Source organism: Protopterus annectens, chromosome 1.part2 (assembly GCF_019279795.1).
Source record: "Protopterus annectens isolate FY-2018-M chromosome 1.part2, PAN1.0, whole genome shotgun sequence".
Lineage (NCBI taxonomy): Eukaryota > Metazoa > Chordata > Ceratodontiformes > Protopteridae > Protopterus > Protopterus annectens.
Genome location: NC_056727.1, coordinates 938,317,916 through 938,342,400, shown reverse-complemented (window position 1 = coordinate 938,342,400; position 24,485 = coordinate 938,317,916).

Below are 24,485 nucleotides of genomic sequence, written 5' to 3'. Positions count from 1 at the left end.
ACATCTTGACACATGGCTTGGAGTCATGATAGACAGACCCGAGTTTTAGTCCTAGAGGCGAGGAGGATTAGAGCAGTAGGATCAAGTTACAATGGGCCTTTAGTAGTGGGTCTTGTATGTGGCCTTCATGTCCATTTGCACACCTCTGTTCACACTGTGGAAAGGCTCATACTTTGATGAGATGTGGCATTAAAGAAGAGCAAATTCATGGCAAGCCTGTGTCTGATGGAGATATGGGTTAGCATGATAGAGCCTGCTAGTAAAGGCATTTTTACTTTCATGGCTCAAGAGTAAACTATTCCTTTTAAGGTTTTCATTGCAAACAGTTACATTTGCCCATGTTCTGGCTGGATTATTGACTGATTATCTGGACCTCATAGCAAAGGAAGAAACCTTGTCAGGCTTTAGTTTGGGCTTTTCCTTAAAGTCCAAACCACCTAAATATTTAGCTTGTGTCACAACCTGAAGTCAGTGGCAGGTAAAGAACAAGTAGTGCAGACTCTTATCAACAAAGAGACTGGCAAGCAGAATTATATGCCCTTTTGAAGTCCCTTCCTATCTTTTACAGTCTTCCACTTGGGGCTGGTACCCAAGAAGAAGGAGTGTCAGTTCACACTCATTCCCCACTTTTTCTTCCCAGCAGGGACATCAGTCGATGATGGTATTGCTCAGGAAGAATCCCATGTAACATTCTGCTCCCTGGATGATGCCATCAAGATTATTAGGCATCTTCAGCACCCTGGCTGGCAAAACGTGACATTGAATCTGCCTTTCACGTGCTGCCAGTTTGGCAAGCTGTTTGGCCAATGTTAGGCAAGTGCTTTCAAGGGCAGTCTTATTTGAACACAACCATGTCGATGAAATGTACAGCTTCCTGTCCAACTTTCAAGAAATTTGTTCTCTACAGCCCTTCATTGATGCTGACAGCAGAGGGTCTCACACTAGGCAGCCATCAATTACATAGATGATTTCCTAATCAAAGGTAATGGGGAGGGCATGCAGTTTTTGCAGTTGTGCAATGAGTTGTAGGTCCCATTGTTGGAAGAGAAGGTTGAGATCCTGCTAGAGCTTTACTTTTTCTGGGTTTGGAAATAAGTGTTTCTTCAGCTACAGTCAGGCTTCTGTCAGATAAGTTGACTAATTTGAGTGACAACGTAGGTTGAGGGAAAGAATTTATGATCATACATATGCAATTAAAAAAGGTGATGTCAACAATGCCTTGTATAGGCATATAAGAGACAATTCAGATTGTATTATGTTTCAATTTGCTAGACTTGAAGTGATAGTTCCACATCAGAGAGGGGGGAACATAAAAGTTTTATTAAGTGAGAAGGAGGTGAGGTGGCAGATTCTGCTTAATGCTACTGGTACACCGGGAATAAATGATAGTAGATCAATCAAACCAATAATTGAGGCTAAGAGATGATACAGAAAAGTTTCTGATTCCCGGTTCAATTGCTTGTGAAGAGGAAATGATGTAATGAAGACTTGCATACATGCAAATGAGTGTTTGCCATTGGTCAGAATTTCCTATATATTCTGCAAAATAATTTAGTTGGTGTTCTGATGAAGTCTAATGTTCTAGATGAAAGTGCTTAACCTGTGTTATTTTTACTAATAAATTTTAAACTGAGTCAATTCCAGTGGATCATTTCTGGCTTCCACAGTGTTTTTTTTCCTTTGTCTTGACTTGTGGTTGTGACTACGTGGATTTTCTTGTGTATCTGAGTGACAGTATTGCCATATTCTTTGCTGTCAAGAAAGTCAGAATTAGAGAGGTCATGCAGCTTTTAAGGTTCATTAGCTCTGTAGAGCAGTTTCACTGGCCATCACCTATGCAAGGTATTTTCCAGTTTGCTAAAGGGTGGATGGCCTGAGCATCACTGAGTTAGAATGAGAGGAAGGGTTTATTTTATTTATCTTCTGTTTACTGCGTTAGCCTCACTAGGCTAGAGACCTCTTTTCAGGGGAGACCCAAGGAAGTATTTATGCTACTAGGGGAACTTTGGCCAGACCATCAAGGGACTTCCCTACTGTTTTTGATAGGTACTGTAGGATCTTTTGCATCCACCTGAGCAACCACCAACTCAGGCCGATGGGACCTTGGTGTAATGTCTCATCTGTTAAAGAAGATATGTGCAACTGGCACTTTATTCTCAATACAATGGTGTCTCCTTCTGACAAGATGACAGGATCCCTGCTCTAGCTTTGCACTTATTCACAGAGACAGCAGGTGGTAGGAATGGTGACCTATTTACAAGGCCAATGGTTTTTCATTCCCCTTTCTTATGGTCTGTAGAAGTGAGAAACAATGTCATCTTCCTTGAACTCTTGACCATCTGGGTGACCACGGTGGTGTGGCAGAAGCAGTATGTTAACAAAAGGATGATTTTTCATGTAGATAACCAGGCTGGTGTGCAGATTTTACACAAATAACTTCAAAATGTAGGTAGGTCCAAACACGTCTGAGGTCATTGATTTTACCTAGTTTGCCTATTAACTTTTCTTTTGCAGGCAGGTAAGTTGCTGGGATGCATAATGATACAAGCAACAGTCTCTCTTGTCTTCAGTTCACCAGATTTTGCATATTGAATCTGGATGCACATGAAGACCCCACATTCATCCCACCACACCTGTGGATGACTGGCAAAATGTAGCGTACCATTTAGTCATTAATTCATGGGCAGGTAATGCCAAGAAAGTATATGGGGTGGACATACAGTCTTTTCTTGAGTTCTGTCAAGGTTTACCACTAAGAGTCAGGGTTTGGTCTGCATTCCTTATAATCCTTTATATTGTCTCTCACTGTGCACACAATGAAGCTGTAAAAACTTTTCACATTCATTTAACATCTATTAGCATGCGGGCTAAGGTATGTGGATTTCTAAATGTATCCAAATTTTGGGTTATTTCCTGGCTGCTGTTAAAGTTGGAGAAAGAGACAGGTACATTCAGAAATGGCATGAGGCCCATCAGCTGAGAACCTCTATGCAGTGTGATTAAAGGAGCCTACTCCTTTCTCCAAGACTATCACTCTGAAGTAATCAGGGCTACTCTGCTATGGTGGGTGTACTGGGGTGCTGTTAGAGTTAACAAATTTCTTGGTAGTTTATCATGGAGGTTTGTTATTTTATCATAGATTGCTGTGATAATTTGGCTGGACAGATCCAAAAATGGTCAGTTGGAGAGAGGTCATCAGGTGATATTGCACAAGCTTAGCTTGCCCATTCTTTATCCAGTTTGATGGCCATTGGCATTGCAAAGGCTGGGCATGGTTAGCCATGAAGATTCAGTTTCAGTTTTTCTACTTCATGGAGGGTGACAGATTATGTCCCAAGAGCTGGAGAACTTTCTACACAAGGCACTGTGTGCACAGGGCCTGCCTACTGTAGGATATTCTACTCACTTGTTTCCAATAGGCAGGACCTCAGACCCACCTAAGGAAGGGGATCAGTAGAAAGAATGGTGTAGTAATTATTCATATCCTCCACTTTCCTCAACTATATTTGGTAGAGTAATTGTTATTCTAACATGATATGTAGCTTGTTTCTATTTCAGGTTTTACACACGTAATTGTGTTGTGTCATTAATTTGTTACTCTAGTGGCTTTAGGGGCAGCGGTTCACTTAAACAGGGCTAATTTGGGCTTGGACCTGATCTTAGTAGACGTGTTTTGCAAAAGTGGTATGTATATGTGATGTGGCTGCTTGCTTTCCACTCTCAAAAAATCATGTTCCTGAGGTCAACCACAGCATCTGCTCATACATCTGGGTGGTAATAACATAGGCCATGTTCCAAAGTGGCACCTTTTGGCTAATATCCTCAAGGGTATTACTGCACTTCAGTGTTGGTTGCTGAATACTCATTTAGTTTTGTCTACTATCATCTTGTGACTTTGTTGGCAAGTCAGCTAAAGTTACCCACAAGTTTATCAATCACAGCGTGGCCAGAGCATTGTATTTGTTACTGAACATTGTGATTTTCGACAGAGAATCTACTTAGTTTTGACTGGATGGGGATCACTTGTCTGACATTGGTTTGGACTTGTTTAACTTAGAGCTGGCTTTATGTGTTAAAATATTTTGAGTATTTAGTGACAGACATATTTGTTTCCTTTTAGGTGTATGTTGACATTATGTAATTATGTTATAAGGTTATTCTTGCATAATCATAGTAATGGTGGATCAATGGATTGCTTAAAGGTTAGGCTCAGGGCTAGTGTCAAAATAGTCTGTGGTGGTGGAGCATTTGTGTGTGTGCAGCTGTACATGCTACAGCTAGCAGGGGGAGGGGGCAGGCTGTGAGCAGCCTGCTAGGTGGCTGAGAGGTACTCTGTGCCCCATTTGCATTCCCTTCCCCTTGCCTTCTTGGGCCACTAGACTATAATCTCCATTGGTATGAGTAAGTTTTCATTCTGCTGCACCTTGATAATTGCACAGTGGACACCAGCACTTGGGTGGGCTACCATGCTGAGGGGCACTATGGCAGACTACCTAGCCAGCTATATGTAACATACAGGGTACTGGTTAAATTGTTTGTCTGTTTGTGCATTATTTGACCAATGCAATGGCTATTTCATTCTAAAAAATGGTAATGTTGGGTAAGAAATCTGTGGTCTTTTGCTGAGCTGATAATGAAGACAGTTCTGGCCTTGGTGTTAATTAGTTTTATGTCTCATTTGTTATGATAATCACTATCTACCCTGTGTTTATCACCATCATTATTCCACTCCTTAATATTCTCAGTTTTTATTTCTGGCTTATTTGCATTGGCATAGGTTACTTTATTCATCTTTGTCTTCATGCCTTTCTTCATTCTACGTACCTGTGTGTCTACTTTGTATCATGTTTCATACATATGCTCTGCTACTCTGTATTGTTGACTGTCATTGTCTCTGAAATTGTCCCTCTTATTGTTGTGCATGCCTTATCCTTTGCCATATACACACCCTAGCAAAATGACTCTGTTTCTTATATTTTGCATTGCATGTTCTCAATGCTGTAGTGCTAGATAGTAATCTTATGAGGATACTGTGTAGTATCTGTATGGGCTATGTTAATGCAATCTGTTTTCTGTGGCACATATGCTACTTTTTTGTGAGCTTCCTTCAGCTAACTTTGTTCTTCTTCAATAACACTCTCTCTCTTTCCCTTTGCTTCTGGCCTGTTAACTACTTTACTTGTATATCATTCACTATTTTTGAAATGCCAGTGAGCCTGGCTTAATCTAACAACTTCTAAATGTCATATCAGGTTCAGCTTACCTTCTTACCCTGCCTCTACTTGTATTATCTGTGTCTTCATAGTTCTGTTAATCAGTAATGTCAGTATTACTAGTGGGTGTCATCAGTCTGTTATAATAAACTGATGTGGAACGCCTTGTATTTCGAAATGTACACATTTCACATTCTACATTTCTGTTTCATTCAAAGTGATCATTTAGCTTATGTAACGCATTTTGGAATCCGTTATCTTGTCCTTTTACATATACATATATATATATATATATATATATATATATATATATATATATATATATATATACACACACTATCTGTTCTTTTGACATATGTAATAATAACGAAGCAATTAATCTCATTTCTCTAATATGGTTAATAGATTTGCATAGTTCTAAAATGTGTCTTCCTTTCTTTGCCTCCATGAGCTTTTATTTTGTGTGTCATAGTTTGTTTCATCTAGCTAGGCATCTCTACAGACTTGTTTAGTTTATCCACAGGATTCAGTAAAGTCCATGTAGGCTTAGTGTAGTTGCATATTAATCATGGCATGCTGCCAAGGGAGATCACAGTAACATGGATATTGAATCCGTATAGGCAGCAATGTAGTGTCCAGTGGATGTGGATTGCCCAGGTAATTCCTGGACAAATGTTATGTACAGGATAATGTACATACCTGTAGTGTACCCTGGTAGCCCAGAAATATGTGTGAATTATAATTTTTTTTTTTCATTTTTATTTATTTTTTAATATCTGTGCAATGCTGAGCTGCACTTACACATACACAGTTGACACCTGCCAGGCATCTAAAAATGGAAACCGGATGGAATTATTTATTTTGCTTTCTGTGAATGCTCATTTGCACAGCGTGGAGTGCAGCAATGCTGAGCTACGCTTACACATGCACAGGTGACATCTGCTAGAGATCTATAAATAGAAACTGGATTGAATTAATTATCTGTTTTTGTCTATGTGTTTTTATTTTATTTTTTGAATGGCCGTTTGCGTGACATAGTGCAGTGCTTAGCAATGCTAACAGGTAGCTTAGTAATATATGTGAAGGTATAGTGGTTTTATTGCTATCCAAGTGGCTAAATAGGTAGAGTCAACACCTACAGTGTTTTAGGTCATGGGTTTGAATCCCCAGCAGTCATACCTTTTTACATTTATTGCTGTAGAAATGTGTGAGGTAACTGAAAGGGTGGTTTAATGTAAAAACAAATTTGTTACATTTGAAAAATCTGCATGTTGCTAAGCACTGCTTAAACATGGTTAATGGCTACATCTGTTTGGGCATTGCTAAGCTTCGCTAAAACATGATTGTTTGAGCTTGCCTAATGCTAAGCGAGTTTACATGATACTAAACAATGTGGTGCTTTTTTGAATGTTGAAGTATGATGTGTAATGGCTGGAAAACAGCCTATATAAAGGGCAGTAGGCAGGAATTCTGCAGCATTCGTTGGAGTCTTAATAACCTGTAGATATGCGTGGTGGTGTTGGAAAGGGAGCGTGCTTTCAGGTGCAGAACTGGGGTGTTTAGGAGTCCAGAGAGTTTGTTGGAGTCCCGGTAAAAAACTGAACCCTGGCTGTTGCAGGGTGATTACCAGGGCTCAGAATGTAAACCTGAATCCTGGGATCAGTTGGCCAAGGATCTTACCAGTATTTCTGGTATCGCCCACAATGGTGAGCTGTGCTGTCATCACTATGACAACTTGAAGCGAAGGAAGAGGGGAACCTTGAACACCTGGGTCCAATTGGTGAGGGATGGGCATGCCCCACAGATATGTAAGTATATTTGTCAATACTTTACTAAATTACAAGCTGAATCTGTGCAAAACTGGTATGCATAATGGTGTGCTTCTCTTCCAGCAGCTGCAGCTCAATGGGCTCACAATGTCCAGTCTCATGATGGGCATCTCGCCTGGATGTATCGTAAGTGTGGCAAGTACAGATATTTTTTGATAACTGTAGTGCAATAATCAATAAACAATACCAATAACATTAAGCAATAAGGTGTAAAGCAGGATTGTGGTTTGATAACTAATGTGTTGTAATAAGTGCAGTAGGGCTGTATTCACTTTGTCTGTTCTAATGTTGCTGCAGTCAACTGTAAAGCTGAAATAAATAAATGATGCAAAAGTAATTGGCTGATAAATGTATTGCACAACCCACAGTATGATTCAGGGTAGTCTGCAGCATTCTTTCATGTACATAATGCTCTCTATTCCTCCCACTCCAGGAACAAGGTATATGGGTAAAATAGCCCACGTTCTGGGCAGATATCATGTGTGTAATTGACAGATTCTAAGAGCAATAACAATAAAGTGTAAAGCAGGATTGTGGTTTCATAAAGAATATGTTGAAATATGTGCAGTAGGGCTGTAGTCATTGCATGTCTGTTTTAATGTTGTTGCAGTCGGCTGTAAAACTGAAATTATTAAAGGATGCAAAAGTAGTTGCCTGATAAATGTATTTCACAACCCACAGTATTGTTCAGGGGTGCCTGCAGCCCACTTTCACTCACATAATGCTCTCTATTCCTCCCACTCCAGGAACAAGGTATATGGGTAATGTGACCCACGTTCTGTGCAGACATCATGTGTGTACTTCACAGATTCTAAGGCGCAATAACAATAAAGTGTAAAGCAGGACTGTGGTTTTATAAGAATAAGTGGAAATAAGTGCAGTAGGGCTGTATTTATTGCATGTTGCTTATAATGTCACTTCAGTCAATTGTTACATAATGTGCACATGGCCCCTACAGTCACAGCTTTTGGGTTCTACTCCAATTTCTGCCAACTAAGACATGATGGCTGTCTAGTCTACTTAATGTAAACAAACATACCTCTCAAGTGTCATGATTTTTCATAATGTAATGACATCTGCCCAATCTGTCTGGTATGTGATTAGCAGATAAATGATTAGATGGAATGCATTATATTTGCAAATTCATTTACAGAACACCTTGGTAATTATGTACATCCACATGATGTAAAACAGTTCTGTGTAGTTGTGTACCTGCATTTGTTAGTGGTTGGCCCATACTGTCCCATGCTAACAGCTTGAGAGGTATGTATGTGCTACATCATCTATAGAAGAATTTGAGTCACTGTAGTCACAACTGACACTGCACATCTAAAGAAGTATGTATTAGCAGTCTGTGTAGTAATATCATCTGTAACTTCACTAATGGTATGTTTTTCTCTCTCCCCCACACCTTATGTTCTTTAGTTTATTAATGTTATTTCTTATTATGATTTATATTTATTTATTTATTTATTTTATTTAACATTTGTTGACCGGGAATGTCCGACTAGGTTCCGCAGAGCCTGTTTTCAGTGGAGGCCCGGGGAGAAATGCTCCAGATGCATGTCTTTGAAATGTGGGAGGAAACCGGAGTACCCGGAGGAAACCCACGCGAACACAGGGAGAACATGCAAACTCCACACAGAAGGCAATTTAATATTAATATATTCTGCTAAACTAGCTGTTTTGATAACATTATGGGTTATTTCATTCTGGTTTGCTATTAACATACTTACTGTTATGTTATTTAATGTTGTGCTCCACATGATATACCTTAATATGCATTTGGATTAATCAATATTATGTTCCACTATGTTAATACTAACATTGGTTTGCTTATTACTAACCTTGACTTATTTTTATTTCTAATTAGTGTGACAAGGTAGACTGGTTCCAGATGATCCACCTACCTTGTCTCCCCCGACCGTGGCACCTGGGCCCAGCACATCTGGTACCTAGCCTGGTGATGTCCCTTCTACTGCCCCTGCACTACATGTGGTGTCAGGCAGTTCCACCCTTCAGGATGGAGCTCATCCCCCTCTGGGAGTGGTGGTGGATGGGGTATTGCCACCTGCGATGAACTGCCAGGTTTGGTTGTAGGACTGTGTTCTGTGGTTTTAGATGCTGTGTGTGCAGGATGGAGAGCATGCTGGCCACCCTGGTGGGGCAGGTTCACCCTGGAGTCCAGCCTCCACCACTGCCAACCAGGGGCAGTGAAGAATCAGTGCTGACATTCCCATAGTACTTGAGTCCCGCTGTTATTTTGTGGAGGTACTTGAGACTGGGATTCCACAACACCCTCCTCATCCAAGATGTTTACCCCCCTTGTGTCACACACCACCCCTTTCTGCCATCTTGTCTGTTTTGTATGTCTGTAAAAGCTTCCCCACTTTCTCAACTTACCTCCCAACAAGTACCTATGTCCCAACATTCCACTCTCACCTTAAAAAAAAAATGTCCACCTGTCCCCTCCAAAACATATTGCCCCATACATAGCTCTCCATTTCGCACACATGTCCACTGGACACAAGAAATTTGGTCCAATTGGCTTGACAATGCATTTGTATTGTCCTCATCCTTCTCTCTGGAGGTGACAGTCAAATTCATCTACTAATTCTGTCATAGTGCACAGTTGTTGCTGTACAGAAAATGGGTAGCTACGGCTCTTCCCTAAAACCTTCCTGCACATACCTACCTGCCTTTCACTATGTTTTTCTCCCTGCTTGCATCCCATTTCACCACTGTCCTATCTTCCTTTTTTCTTTTCTTTAAAAATGTTTTGCATGAAGTTGCATGATGCAGTGCATCGCAAAGCATTGCTAAGCTCAACTAAATTGAGCTATATGATATATGTGTTTTAAATAACAATAAACACATACAAAATAAACATCTGTACCCTATTTTTAACCTGAGACCATCACACCTGCAGACCATTGCATTAACCTGCCATGCCACACACCTGTTAATTAAAACAGGTGGTTTACGCAAAACATAGTAATTGCAAGTTACCTTAATTAAGCATGTGTAACCACAGCTGCACATTGAGCTGTGTCATGCAAACTTGTTGAATAAATAATGGATAAACTGGGAGTATAATTTCCAGTCTGGTGCAGTAGTACACCACTTGAAAGCCAGACAAACACTAATGGATTTCACTTTTGACTCTAATACCAGGTAAATGGGCACATTTAACAGCAACATGTACAAATACACCTGCTACAACATTAATGTCAAAATACATGTGCAACTGGGACTCTGTTGGAGAAATATATCTCTGTAAAGCCAGGCACATAATAATAGATATAATGGAGATGTCACATACTGTATGTGTGAACTTATATCTTCAAAAATAACACATGCTGTAGCAGTGACTCAGTCTCTCAATCTGTTAAATGCTTTGCAAACAGTGACTTTTGCCACACATAGTCCTGGGTTCAAATCCAGTGGTATGTAGCATTTAAATTACATTATTGTGAAGCCATCAATGAATGACTGAGTCATGCACTCTTTATCCACACAATACATTTCAAATGAAATGTCTACTTTTCAGTGATGGAAGTCACAGCCCTGCAGATAGGAACACACTTGACATATTCTTTTAACAACACTACAAGTGCATAAAGTGTCAGATCATGCATTAATATGCATTCACAGAGGATTTTAACTTAGGTAATGCAAATGAAGCCCACTAATATCAGGGTGCAACACACACTAATTCCATAATGATATTACAGATTAGCACAGGTGCACAACTAACATACACACATGGAGGTCCTGCTAGTAACAAGGACTACAAGCACACAGATTACAAATGACTACCATAATGTAACACATAACTTGTCAGGTACCCAAATGGTTGACAAAATGGTATATTTACTTCTTATGTTGCTGAAGGACACAACAAACATTTTGTCTAGTACTCTGTTAGTGATACTATTGCTTAACGTACTTACCTTAAACACATGCCTTAATTTGCAATGGAATGGGTACCCTCACTCTGGCCCTGCCTCTACAACAAGGCTGCCTTGCCTCCCAAAGATACTCTTACAGGTTGTTGTCCTCCAAATTGCCCACACTGTCTGCCAATGCCTGTTGCCTGCAGCACCAGCTGCAGCCTATAGTGCACACATCTTTATGTGAAAGTAGCTGTTACAGACATACCCTCTGTGAGGCTTTAGTATCTTGACCCCAGGAATGTCAAGCACAACATAACAGAAAGGGCTTCTAATCTACATGAAGACCTTATATCTTGTTCAGTGGTTGCATATCATTTGCTGATTACACTGCAAATCAGCTGTGTTGGCGGCAATTAGCATTTCAGAACCACAGATTGGTTAAGAGCCAATCACCCGGTAATGAGAACCATATTAAAAAGGCAAACAGCTGACTAGGGGAACCAGTCTGTATGAGACTTTCTTCAGACAGTAAATGCGTTGCCAAACACTTTACCTATCTGGACTTCTCAACACAGGGGTATTGTACTCTATCAGGTATGCAACCTTTTTGTTTACAAAATTATGCATATGTGTGAATATACATAGGGGTAATGGGGATTACAGCATTAAGCCTTTCTTAGAACCATAATGATGGTATGTCCTTGATCACCATATTTGTTACACCTACAGTGGATGTACAGTACCTCAAGGATGGAATGTTTTTTGTGAATGTGGCACACTGGTCTCATGGGAATGACCCTATACAGTGGTTGTAATACCACACTGCTATTTGTTTGGCACTGTTGTTTTGACATATTACTGGGGGCTGCCCCTAGGGGACACATTACAATGGACTCCTGTGTTAGGTGTCTGATCATACAGCAGTATCTGTCATGGCACACATGGGAATAGCTGACTATTGCTAGTATCCAAGTTGTATCCACACAGTTAGTATATTCACATACTGTGGAATATGACATGTGTGACCAAGCAGTGAATAATGCCAGCCACTTTGTACTTGCTGTATCTCCACATAGTGTGCTTCCATATATGTGATCCTGACAAGTATTCACATTTTGCTATCTTTAAGGAAACGTGTACGTCAGACGGCATGCCCCTTTTATGGATGCTGTGAATGAAAACATCCTGGAAGCCCTCCATCAACACCATGAACTCCTACTATCCAGGGTAGGGCACAACAGGAAACAGCAGGCAGCATTGTGGGCTGACCTTGTCTGTGATGTGAACACCATAGGTCACCAGAATAAGACATGTGAGCAGGTTCGACACTGTGTCATGGATATGATTAATACTGCACTTAGAAGAGCAGCAGATGTGGCCAGGGATCATGGTGTTGCCAGTGGAGAGCCTGCAGCAGGACAACCAATCTCAGCCACTGAGGAATTCCTGGCAAATCTAGGAACACACGACAGCTCACAGGTATCCATCACACCATATATCCATATATCGTGGATGTGGGTGCCACAGTTTCCACGCCAGAGGAGCATCCAGATAGGCTTAGTCTGATCAGCGTTGGACTACTATAACATTCAGTGTGTTACGCTGTAGATACTTTTACGTGAATGTCAAGTGTTTGTTCCTTGAGGGGAAGGAGTATAACTGCAGTTTGAATCTCATGCTCAGATTGTGACCAACATATCAATTAACAAAGTAACTACTGTAAATGTGAGATATATGGATGTATTACACTCTTATAGTGCAACATGAAGTGGTGTTTACATTACATCTCCCTCAACTTTTCACAGGCCCCTCAGGAGTTGGACAAGGCTGTGGGCCTGCTCCTGGTAAGCACAACACTGTTTTGTTACAGATGTAGATTTACTGTAATGTATTCCCTAAAATGTCATTCCAGGCCTGATGTCTGGATTGCTGTACTGTTGGCATGATTGCCAATTGTAGAGATATTTTCTGACTGTACACACTTTAGAGTCATACCTATGCCTTGTAGGTGTGACAGTATTGTCAGGACATTACAGATTGCCATATGTGTCAACTGTGTAGAGTCTTCACAAATGTCAACAGTGTACCTCATTGTTGTTGATGAGATTGCAGTGTAAAGAGCTTTTCTTTACAAGTAGCTAAAGATGTTTGTGGAAAAAGTAATTTCCTCATGTCCTACTTTATGAGGCTGGGGGTTAAACTGGTCTGTAATAGTGATGACAGTGTATACAGCTTTACATATATGCAACATAGTACTGCAGAGCATGATAGTGCAAGTATTAATGTACTGTTTTTCCCTTTCTTTACAAGGGGGAGGGTTGGTCTCTGTCCCCTACACATCCTGATGTCAGTGTCTCTTCAGACTCTGATGATGATGGCGGCCAAAGTGAGGCACAAGTGGGGGTTTTAGGAGCTGAATCTGTCCCAGAGGTTTACAACTTTTTTATGCCCTCATTATCACCGTACACAGTCAGTATGCCTACACATACCCAGTCCTCAGAGGCCACAGATATTGGACAGTCAGGGGGTGGGGACATTGAACAGGATAGTGTGGCAACGATGGCTCCAGTGAGTATAGACACTGGCCATTGCCAGATAGGGGTGCTCGTAGGGGGCCTGCTGTCCTTCCACCACCTTTTGCAGGTGTCTCACCATGGGTCACTCAGCATATGTTTCAGACCATCATTGAGGCACAGGCATGTTCCGAAAGGAACTCTTCAGACAAATGCTCAGGGTTATGGATGCAGCATAGTCTGACATCAGTGACTGCCTCCACTGCTTTGGTGATACCCTGGATTGGTTCACTGATGCAGTGGGAAGAAGGTGGTCTGAGACAGATAGCAGAATACCTGTCTTGGAATACACATTGTCTGTGATGGAATGTCTGGGTGGAGTCGAACGTCAGACCCATGGAAGTAGGTCAGCAACTACATCTGCTGAGAGTCCACATGGCCATACTCAATCACACTCTCATAGTGGCAATACATCCAGTGGCCCAGAGCAGAGTGTGTTGTCCACACCAAGATGTGGCAGGACATAGGCTCATAGTCCTGGGTGTTCCAGTGGAGGACATGATCCTAAAAGACAGCATTTACCATTAGGTACTAGCACTGCTTTTAACCTTGGCCATGGAGATGCCAGTGCAACTTCTGGCAGAGACAGTTCCCATGTTTGGGGGCAGAGATGGTGAACTGTCAGCTCTACCATGCACAGTCCACAGCTGTCCAACATACACACATGCAGGGCTAGCACTGAGCTTGACTGTATTCATGCACACACTCACACACCACTGTCAAATTCAGGTCACTTACAGACACACACGGCACATTTCCATGGTCCATCTTGCCTGCTTCCCTTCCTGACTCACACACATGCTTTCAACCTATTGGGTCAGCCTAGGCCTCCTGCACCACCACACAGCACCATGTGCAAGTGATGATACCTTTGCCATATCCCTGTGATCCTCATCACCGATGCAGGGAAATTAAGCTATGTGTCTGATGTACAGGATGACTATATAAATTAATATGTGATTGCGTAATGTAGTGTTGCTTTGCCATGCCACTGGTCACTGACAGATACTGTATGCTGACATTTGTAATGAGTAAGCTAGATAATTTTGTGTCCCTTATGTTGTTTGATGTTGTAATGGCTGTATACTTACACAATGAAAGGTGTGTCATGGACCTGTTTATGGTTCTGTTTCAGGAGTCTGTAGGGGACACCTATAGATACACAGTGGCAACAAATGTATAGACATCACAGCACAGGATGGAATGTCAGCACAGAAGACATATGTCTCCAGCAAGGTAGAGCAGTATAGGTGCATGGCTCCATAAGGTCATATGTGAATAACAGGCTAACATGGACAATGGTGTCACACAGTGTACTCATGCATCCCACATCTATGAGACAGTCTGATACCCTTGATAAGTCTCACCAGGGTTTCTGGAGATAACACATTTACAAGTTCTGTTGATGGAGATGACCCATCTACAAATTTCCTGTGTCCATTACAGACATTTGTCCTAAACCAGTTATGATTGTCTTGTTCTGCATCCCATTGTGTAACTTGCACATGATGTGTGTTACAGCAGATGTGTGCTTCACATGCATGAGGAGCCTCTTACATAAAGGGTTAGAGTTTGTGTTACATACATGTATCTGCAGCATGTACCATTTATACCACCGTGATGGTGTAGGTGTGTAGAACAGGTAATAGATGTGTTAGTTCTGTCTTGGATAAACAGGAGATACACAGTGTGATCTGACACCTCCTTGTATGGCAGCCATACACATCCCCTCCAAAGCATGTAGGAGATAGACTACACATGTATGCTCCTGACATGGACTACATCGGACATGTTATCTGCAATGTGATTTGGTTTAACATGGAACCTGCGTGGCTGCTACAGTTGTAAGATCTGCTTGTGTAGTGACATAGCAAAGGTGCCATTGCACTCAATGATAGGTGTGATGAGTGCCAAATACTGTATGACAATGACAGTCTACGATTTGCATACCATGCTTTCTGTATAGATTGTACAAAATTGAATGGATACCTACATCTTACCAACCAGTGACAGTCAAAGGCTACGTTATTTTCTGTGTCCATAAGCCCATGGGTATTGGTTCAACTGCCTGCAGTGTTCTGATACTACTGTAATTTCCAGGGGTAGGTGGCTTCCAAATTGATAGTATTTTGCAGTCCTTGGCATTTACTATTTGTCAGTGGCTCTGAAGACAACTGAATGTGTGTCTCAGGCCATCCTGGATAACTGTTGGTTCTGTATGGGATTCAGTGATAGCTCCTAATATGCAATCCCCTACTAATGTAGTCAGTCAGAGGTCACTGACAGTGGCCATGACTGCAGAGAAAGGAATGGCTATAAGGGCTACTCTATTAATGATGTCTGAGGGAAGTCCACTGGTGACTGGCATCATTTTAGTGTAGGTCTACCCAATGCTATTTTCTCAGATTATGACACTTAGCTATCTACCAGCTGACATACCACTCTGTAAATAACTTACACAGTTTCCATCAAGGCCCGCTGGCCTATTATTGTCAAACACCTTGTCAGGCCATGGTAGGTGGAGTGAGTCATATTCCCATCATCCATTGGATAGTGTAACACTCAATGGGATCCACCAGATTAGGGTAGAAAGGCATGATCTGCCCTTGAGCTAAACAAAATGTGTTTGGTCCAGTGTCAATAGGTGTATGATATTGTTACTGATTGTAACCAGGCTAACTCTTTCATGGCTTTACATATCAGATGACTGACAGATCTGGAGACACTGCTTGGCACTGCATGCTAGCTGTCCTCTGTGTAACTAAGTATTGCAGTTAATTTCATCATGTTCCAAGAAAAGAGTCATCCAAGGTGTCTGTGCAGAGTGCAGACAACCAATGGAGGGAAGCATAATATGTGTACCCTGTGAAGGTAAGGTGGGAGGTTTTACATAGGTATTCTGCCATTGTATACTACCTAAGTGGTGTGTACTGCAAGGGGACAATTACCTTGTGAAGAATGCAGAAAGCAGAGGAGTCCCCTGAATTACTGGTGCCTGGCTACTACTACTGCTGGTCTCACCACAACCACTCTATCATGGGATACTATGCTCTGATACTTTTTCTGTCATCACACGCAAACTGTTACTATGAAGCTATGATGAGTAGCAGGACACAGCTTGTTTGTTCATCTACATGGTTGTCTCACATCATGAAAGGCTCTGTAGGCCTCACATATCCTCCTCCAGGTAGATGCCTTGATTAGCAACCTGAGCAATCAGTTGGCTTTTGCATGTATTATGCCTTCTGTACCAGGGTCGGTGGTATGACATTAGGGAACTGACCAGATGGTGATTAGATGCATAGCTGCAGCATCACAATATGATATGCAATGTACAGTGACATAGATGTCCAGGCTTGTTGAAACAAGCAGCACAGTGGTGGTGATCCATCTTAGGTGACAATTTCACACTACTTCATGCATCCTCCCTTCAACAGATTAATGGTGGGTATCTGTATTTCATGACTTTGAAACCTATTGCAAAGGACTGGCCACCTTTGGCCAAAGTGTGTCCACCTGCCACATGTCCTACGTATGCCATATTGTACAGTTATGTACCCAGAACACATGTCTCTGTTCCCACATCATGTCACACAACAACCAGTTTGCTGTGTGGTTGCTTGACAGGCATTGTACACTTGCAAGGTCAATATAATGTCAGCAAAGTTGAACAAGTCCTCCATGCATGCACGGGCATCACATCTTCACTCCTAGGCATGTCTACAAACACTGTGTTTCAGGCTATCAATCCCAAGGATGTGGCAGCATGACCCTAACTTTTCAGGACTTGCACAGTGTCACATTTATAGGTATGGTATTGGGACTATGCCTAATGACAAGATTATGGGCAATCCAAGGTCCACATAGCTGGCAAAGCATTGTATGGCATACTGTCAGGCGCTTTCTTATCTTAGGGGGCCTACATTTTACCATCTGTCATGACATTGCCTAACAATGGCATGCTGTGATGTACACACTAACATGACTGTATTGCTAATTGTACTATCAATGACTGCTGATGACATGCTGACGGTGTACCCACCCTTCTCCTCCTATTCCACACAAATGCAATGTGTGACAGATGTGACTGTACGTCAAACCTTGATTCCATGGTGTCTCACACAGCAGTTAGTACATATGGCAATGAGAATTATGCAAACATGCACAGCTCATCTCATGCACCACCCACACCCACATCACACACGCCTGCATGTGGGCATCTCCTTACCAGTCACGTTCACAAACAACAGTCACCTCAGAAAATCCTGCCTCTGGAGAGCACAGTACACAAAATTGTGCATGCATCACTGTCTAATTGGTCAAACACCTGAGGCACAACACAATATCAGACCTATTATTCATAGGTGAGTACATCTTGATACACATTGATGTCTGTGTCACCAGGCTACATATGGGAAACATCACAGTTAGCTGACTGTGGGTTGATATGATACACCATATGACGCATTATCGCAACTCAAGGAATATCTGGTGACATAATGACAACATCATATTTTCTGCAGGTGTGTACAACTAGGGACATACATCACCAGACTGTATGCAAACACATGAATGAGCTTACACACTCTGTGTCTCCATGGGTATGCCCATAGTTTTCAGCTGTGTTTGACCATCACTGAGGATGATGACTCAATACACACAGAAAATGTGGGACTTCAATAATTGCCTTAGTATGTGGTGTCATTGTAAGGGGATCCACTACATGTCTGCCTGGGATGACTTGATCAACAGACGCCAATACTTTACTAAAGATGGTCTTCATCTCTCACCCCTGAGATTTTGAGTACTGGCCAAGGCTGCTGACACCCCCACAGTGCATTTTGTAGGCAATGTCTGAAGGAAAAACTTTCCAATGGGAGTGCCATCTTCATGCAACATCATGGTTATGCTGCTACATGTTGGGAATGGCAACAATAAACCCCACTCTGTGGAAGGTGTCCCCACCTTGGAATATGCAGATGTTTGTGCAGTCAAAGACACCTGGTTCATGGTTGTGGACAGCACCACAGCCATACCAGACTACACATCCTTCCACATGTTCCGAACTCAAACTAACAGTGTGCAAGGTAATACAGGTGGTATATATATATATATATATATATATATATATATATTCATTAAGGATAGATACACATTCAGGTGTAGGGAAACACTATGCTTTCCCAGAGACACTGCAGGTGCTATTCACTGCTGGAAGGGCACCTAATCAAGCCATTGCCAGCTATGGGAGCAGTTTCATGCATCTAGACACCCATTGTGCTTATTTTGAATGTATGTATGTATGTCTATCAAGATATATCAGTACACCATGGCTTGTGGTGACTTTGAGTATCCACTAACTAAGCTGGTAAGTCATGCTGAAGCTCACTTGCCCAAAGAATAGTCCACATCCTTAACTAAAATGCTCTGGACCAGTGGTGTGACATCCCCACAAAGGGAGGTGATGTAGTGCTTCATGTATTTCCCAATAAGGGTGACCACTGCTGCCCACCACTGTAAGGTCCTCTCTGGTGAGATCTGACCACAGATCAGGCTCGTTAAAATTATCAGATCCAACCCCCCTTGCAGAAAATACAGAAATATACTTCTTTATATATATATTTTTTCAACTTTTTTCCCTTTAAATGTGGGCATGTAACTCAATTTAGTTGTTGGTGATGTAATTAATTGTTTGTACTTAATGAAGCAGTGTTGCTTGTACTTTGTCTGAAGAAGTTTGCTTATGCCAGTAAACGAAAGCGCTAATATTTATTTCTTGTGGCTCTGAGAGTTTTTTCACCTATTTGTGTTCCTACAGAAATATACTTCAACAAAGCAATGTGTTACCTCCTATGGGATGGTTTGCATAGTGTGACCGCACCTCCCCTCTCATATGGGACAGACAACTATGCAGAGCGTACACCCATGCATTATGTAAGCATCAGTACAACTGCATAGACTCATCTGTACCTTACAGGAGGAACACAAGCTCCTCATGGCACAGAATACCTGTGTGGTGGACAACTGCCATTAGCAGGCTATACAATAAGAGGTGGACATTGCTGTGTGACAGTTGGGGTGAGGGTGCCTCCTATAATGGAGGCACAACCTACTCAGCTAAAACAAGCGCATAGTGTTTGTGTGACATCGTGTAGAAACAGTATGTGACAAAATCAGCCTCCCCCACACTGCAGAATCACAACAGACAGTGTAGCTACATGTGTAACCTAAGAGGATAGGCCCAGATTGTTGATGAACTCATACATAATGATACCACATGTACTGGGTCTGTACTTATAACTAACATGTTGTCCAACAGGTTCTACATCAACTTCACTCCCCGGTTCCCATCACATGTGCCACATAACATTCCTACAACCTGTCCCATACCTTCCATATCTATAGAGCAGGTCATAACTGTCTTCTCTATGGGGTATAAACATCATCTATTGGACATGCTAACATCTCAGGCTGCATACTACATGGAATCCACCAAGGATTACTAGCACCATTGGGAACTCCTTGCAATCATACTGTAACCACTGGCTGCATCCCAGCTGACTGGACAACGGCAACTGTTATCCCCTTGCACAGAGGTGGTGCATCCACCGACCACCAGAACTATAGACCTATTTGCCTAAGTAACCATATCTGTACATCTGCGGGGCAAATCATTGTGGATCTGATCAGCAAACATATATGTGATCTACAAACATTTGACTGTACACAGTTTGGATTTCTGACAGGAGATCATGGCTGTTAAACATGGTAGACATGTCCGAGGTGGTCACCAAGGACCTGGGTGAGGGGACATCAGGGCATACAATCCCCTGGATGTAGCCAAGCCATGTGACTCTATCCCCTACTCAGCCATCATTTGCAAAAGCACCCACTTAGGCATCCATGGTAATATCATTACAGAGGTCACTAAGTGGCACATTGATGGCACACATACTCAAAATAGGGAAATCCGCCTCCAATAGCTGATCTGCAAGCAGCAGTGTTCAACAGGGCTCAGTCATGGGTCTTGTACTGCTTGGGATTCATTTAACTACAATAGAAGTGAATACTGGCTGTCTGTGGCTGACAATGTTGGCTGATGCCTGCAAACTGTGAGCGGTCATAGAGTCTGTGAGGTATGTCAATATCCTACAAGAGAGTATTAATGAACAAATGCCTGTTGACATACTAATGACCATAAACTACATGCAAATATATATATGTAGTGTCACTTCCATCGGTAACACCTATGATCCTGGTAAGCAGCATATCAGTCACAGCATGTGATGTACATACTCAAGGGTACATACCTCTCAACCTCTTTCAGCAAGAAATCTGGACAAAGCCACAAATAGTGGTGGGCAGAGGACCAAAAATAGGGGCAATTTTTAAATATTGCTTTTGAAAACTTAAAAAGTTAATAAAACAGCAGGTTTTGTATTACCATGAATTTTCTGAAAGGCATGATGTCTGAAACTCAAATGTCTGCCATTATTTTCGGACTTCAATCTACAGTGATTTGACAATGATTTGTTAGAAAGCCACAATTTTATGAAAAACAGACCAAAAATATGAGGCAAAGATCTGGACAGTCTGTGAAAATCTATACAGTTGAGAGATATCCACGGGTGATAGACATGGGCACACAGGCCTGGCCACACAGGTTTACACCTAATGTATCTGAGATCACCATGTCTCCCCAGTGCTAAGATGAGAAACATATGTCATAACTGAGGGAACAGTCACCCAACATTGACATACTCATAACCTCCATGTACCATACCTCTCAACTGTACAGATTTTCACAGACTGTCCAGATTTTTGACTCATACAGATTCAGTGCCAACTTTACCCCTCTCTCCCCCACCAAAGGACCAATCACAATACCAGTAGATTGCCAGACACCCAGTATTACTGCTGCACAGGTTAAAACAGCACTACCCAAGGCCAAGAATACAGCTTCTATGGAACCTGACAATATCCCTGGCTGTGTTCTACATGAACTACAGAGTGAACCGGCACCTCACCTGTGTGCCCTGTTCAATCACAGCCTCACCTCAGACTTTGTCCCTACCAAATGGTGTACTGCTACAGTCATCCCTCTCCACATAGGAGGAGCAACTACAGACCCTGGGAACTATCGCCCCATTAGCCTGACAAGTCTGATATGCAAAGCTATGGAATGAATCATCATGGACCCTAATTAACAAAGATATAGGGAACCTCCAAACTTCATATCATACACAGATTGATTTTGTGAAGGGTAGATCATGCCTGCTCAGCCTGGTCGACTTCTTTGAGTCAGTCACCAGAGCTGTGGATGAAGGCAAGGTGATTCATATAGCCTACCTTGATCTGGCCAAGGCCTTTGAAACCATTCCCCACTCAGGAATCATAGAAAAACTCACTAAGCTAGGCATCAAGCCCTATATCACTATGTGGGTTGCAAACTGGCTCACAGATAGAACCCACAGTGTGAAAGTAGCTGACTCCAAGTCAGACTGTCGACCAGTCATGGGTGGAGTCCCGCAAGGTTCGGTCCTGGGTCCTCTCCTGTTTGGTATCTATTTCTGTGAAGTTCAGGCCAACACGAAGGGACTCTGGTTTACAAAGTTTGAAGACAATTGCAAGTTGTGAGTCATAATTAACTCCCCAGGTGATGTTGACATCCTACAGAAAGGCCTCACTGAGACCAATGACTGATGTCAGAACCATGGCCTTAAGCTCACTGCCAAAAAAATGTATCATCATTCCCTTTAGGAAAAACCCAGTTCCCATGAATTGCCACATTGATGGTAGTCCACTGAACACAGAAGGTGTCATAAGAAATCTGGGAACACAGGTTGACAGCAACCTCTCTTTTGACCACCACATTGACACTGTGGTCAGAAAGTCCTTCTATCTGGCACATCTCATTACTAAGGGTTTTGCATCCAGGAAGAAAGAGGCCACTGTCTCCCTCTACTCTTCCCTCATTAGGCCAATCATCGAGTACAATGCCCCATTTAGCATGTACCTCACTAGACACCTACAACAACTGGAGAGACTACAAAAATACCTCACAAAGATGATCTTATGCCTTAAACACTTGTCCTATATGGACAGACTCAAAAACTCCAACTATTCTCTGTCTTATATCAACTACTTAGAAGTGATCTCTGCTTGACTTACAAAGCCATGTCTGACCCAGCTCTGTTAGAAATACTACAACTAAGAAATCCCAATCCCTCCATGCTACACACTACAGAGACCTCAATCTCATTACCACAATCAACAGAACAAGCTGGAGGGACAGGTTCATAACCCAGAGACTGCCCATGCTATGGAATAGACTTCCTATACATGTCAAGCGGAGTGCCTTACTGGCTCTCTTCAACAGAAATCTTGATGATTGGATGGGAAATAGAAAATTCACCCCAGGGATCACTCCAGTGGCTCTACTTGACAGAGGCACTGGGAACTAAGGTTGGGTGGCATGATGCTAGGGTAATCCCATGGGCTAGGCTTGTAAAGGCTCCAGGGCCATTAGCCTAGTACATACCTATGAACCTATATTTTTGGTGTGTTCCTCCTAAAATCTGTACATTTCTGGCAAATAGCTGAGGATTGAAGTAATTAAATAATGACAAATATTTGTGTTTAAGACTCCAAATCCTTCAGAAAATTCATGGTAATGCAAAACCTAGTATTCTATCAACTTTCTAGGTTTGTAAGAGCAATATTTAAAATCTGTCCCTATTTGTCCCCCCATCATTTTAGGCTTTGTCCAGATTTTTTGCTCTAAAAGGTTGAGAGGTATGCCATGTACTCTTCCCCCAGCATGCCAATTTTTGAGTGCAATGGCCATTTGGGTACTGTACCTTTCCAAGCACTACTGACAATTGCACACAACACAATGGTGCCTCATAAGGGAACTTCATGTCTTCAGTATCGGTTCAATGAGCTTTGTCTGAAATCAGTGGTCATTGTAGCCTGTGGCATATAGACTGTTCAGAGGTGATCTCTGCCTTGCATACAGGGTAATGTGTGACCCTGCTTGATTGGAAATGCTGCATATCTGTAGGTGGCATGGTACATGCATTACTCACTCTAAGGACATTTACCCGGTATGTGATATTAGTAATACATGCTTGTGGGAGAGATCTGTCTAGTAGACTTTAACACAGCTTTGAAACAGAATCATGCCTAATGGCAAACAGAGCACCTCAGTGGACCTTGTCAGATGCCTTCTGTATGATTGGCTGGGTGACCATCATTTCATCACAGGGCTTCTGTCTACATCCTTCATGGATGGGACAATATGTGCTGATCATATAAATAAGGGTATAAACTTGGCTAGGATTGTGAGGGCTGTAGGGCCGTTATGGTACTAAAGTTCAAAGAACATATGATTCCATAAGCTGTAACAGCCACAAACACAAACTTGGCTACATTGAGGATAGTACTCCATCCAATTACTGTTTACAGGACACAGCATGGCACACACACAGTGCAAGCTGGCTACATGGAGATTAGAATGCTTACCTCTCTAATGGTACACACTACAGATCACAGTATGTGACACACTCACTACACCTCGAGTGCTAATACTGCCTCTTTAGGACATCTCATGTTTGATGACATCAGCAGGCCTAGTTGTGGTCAGGCATTTGGCGTCCCACGTCACCTGCTACAATTATTATAACCCCTCCCTATCTACTGTTCTACACTATAGATCATAGTACATATTGCATGAGCCAAGGCTTAAGTCTGACAATGAAATGGCAGCTAGTAGTCTTAAGGTTGATGGCATCAGCAGGCCTTGTGGAAGAGGGCCTTTTGAAAGATGGCAGCACCTTACATGGCCGAAAAGTGTAGAACTATTGCAGTTTCATAGTCAAGGAGGGATTCTCAGTTGTTTTGCAGAGGGGTACACACACACACACACACACACACACACACACACACACACACACACACACACACACACACACA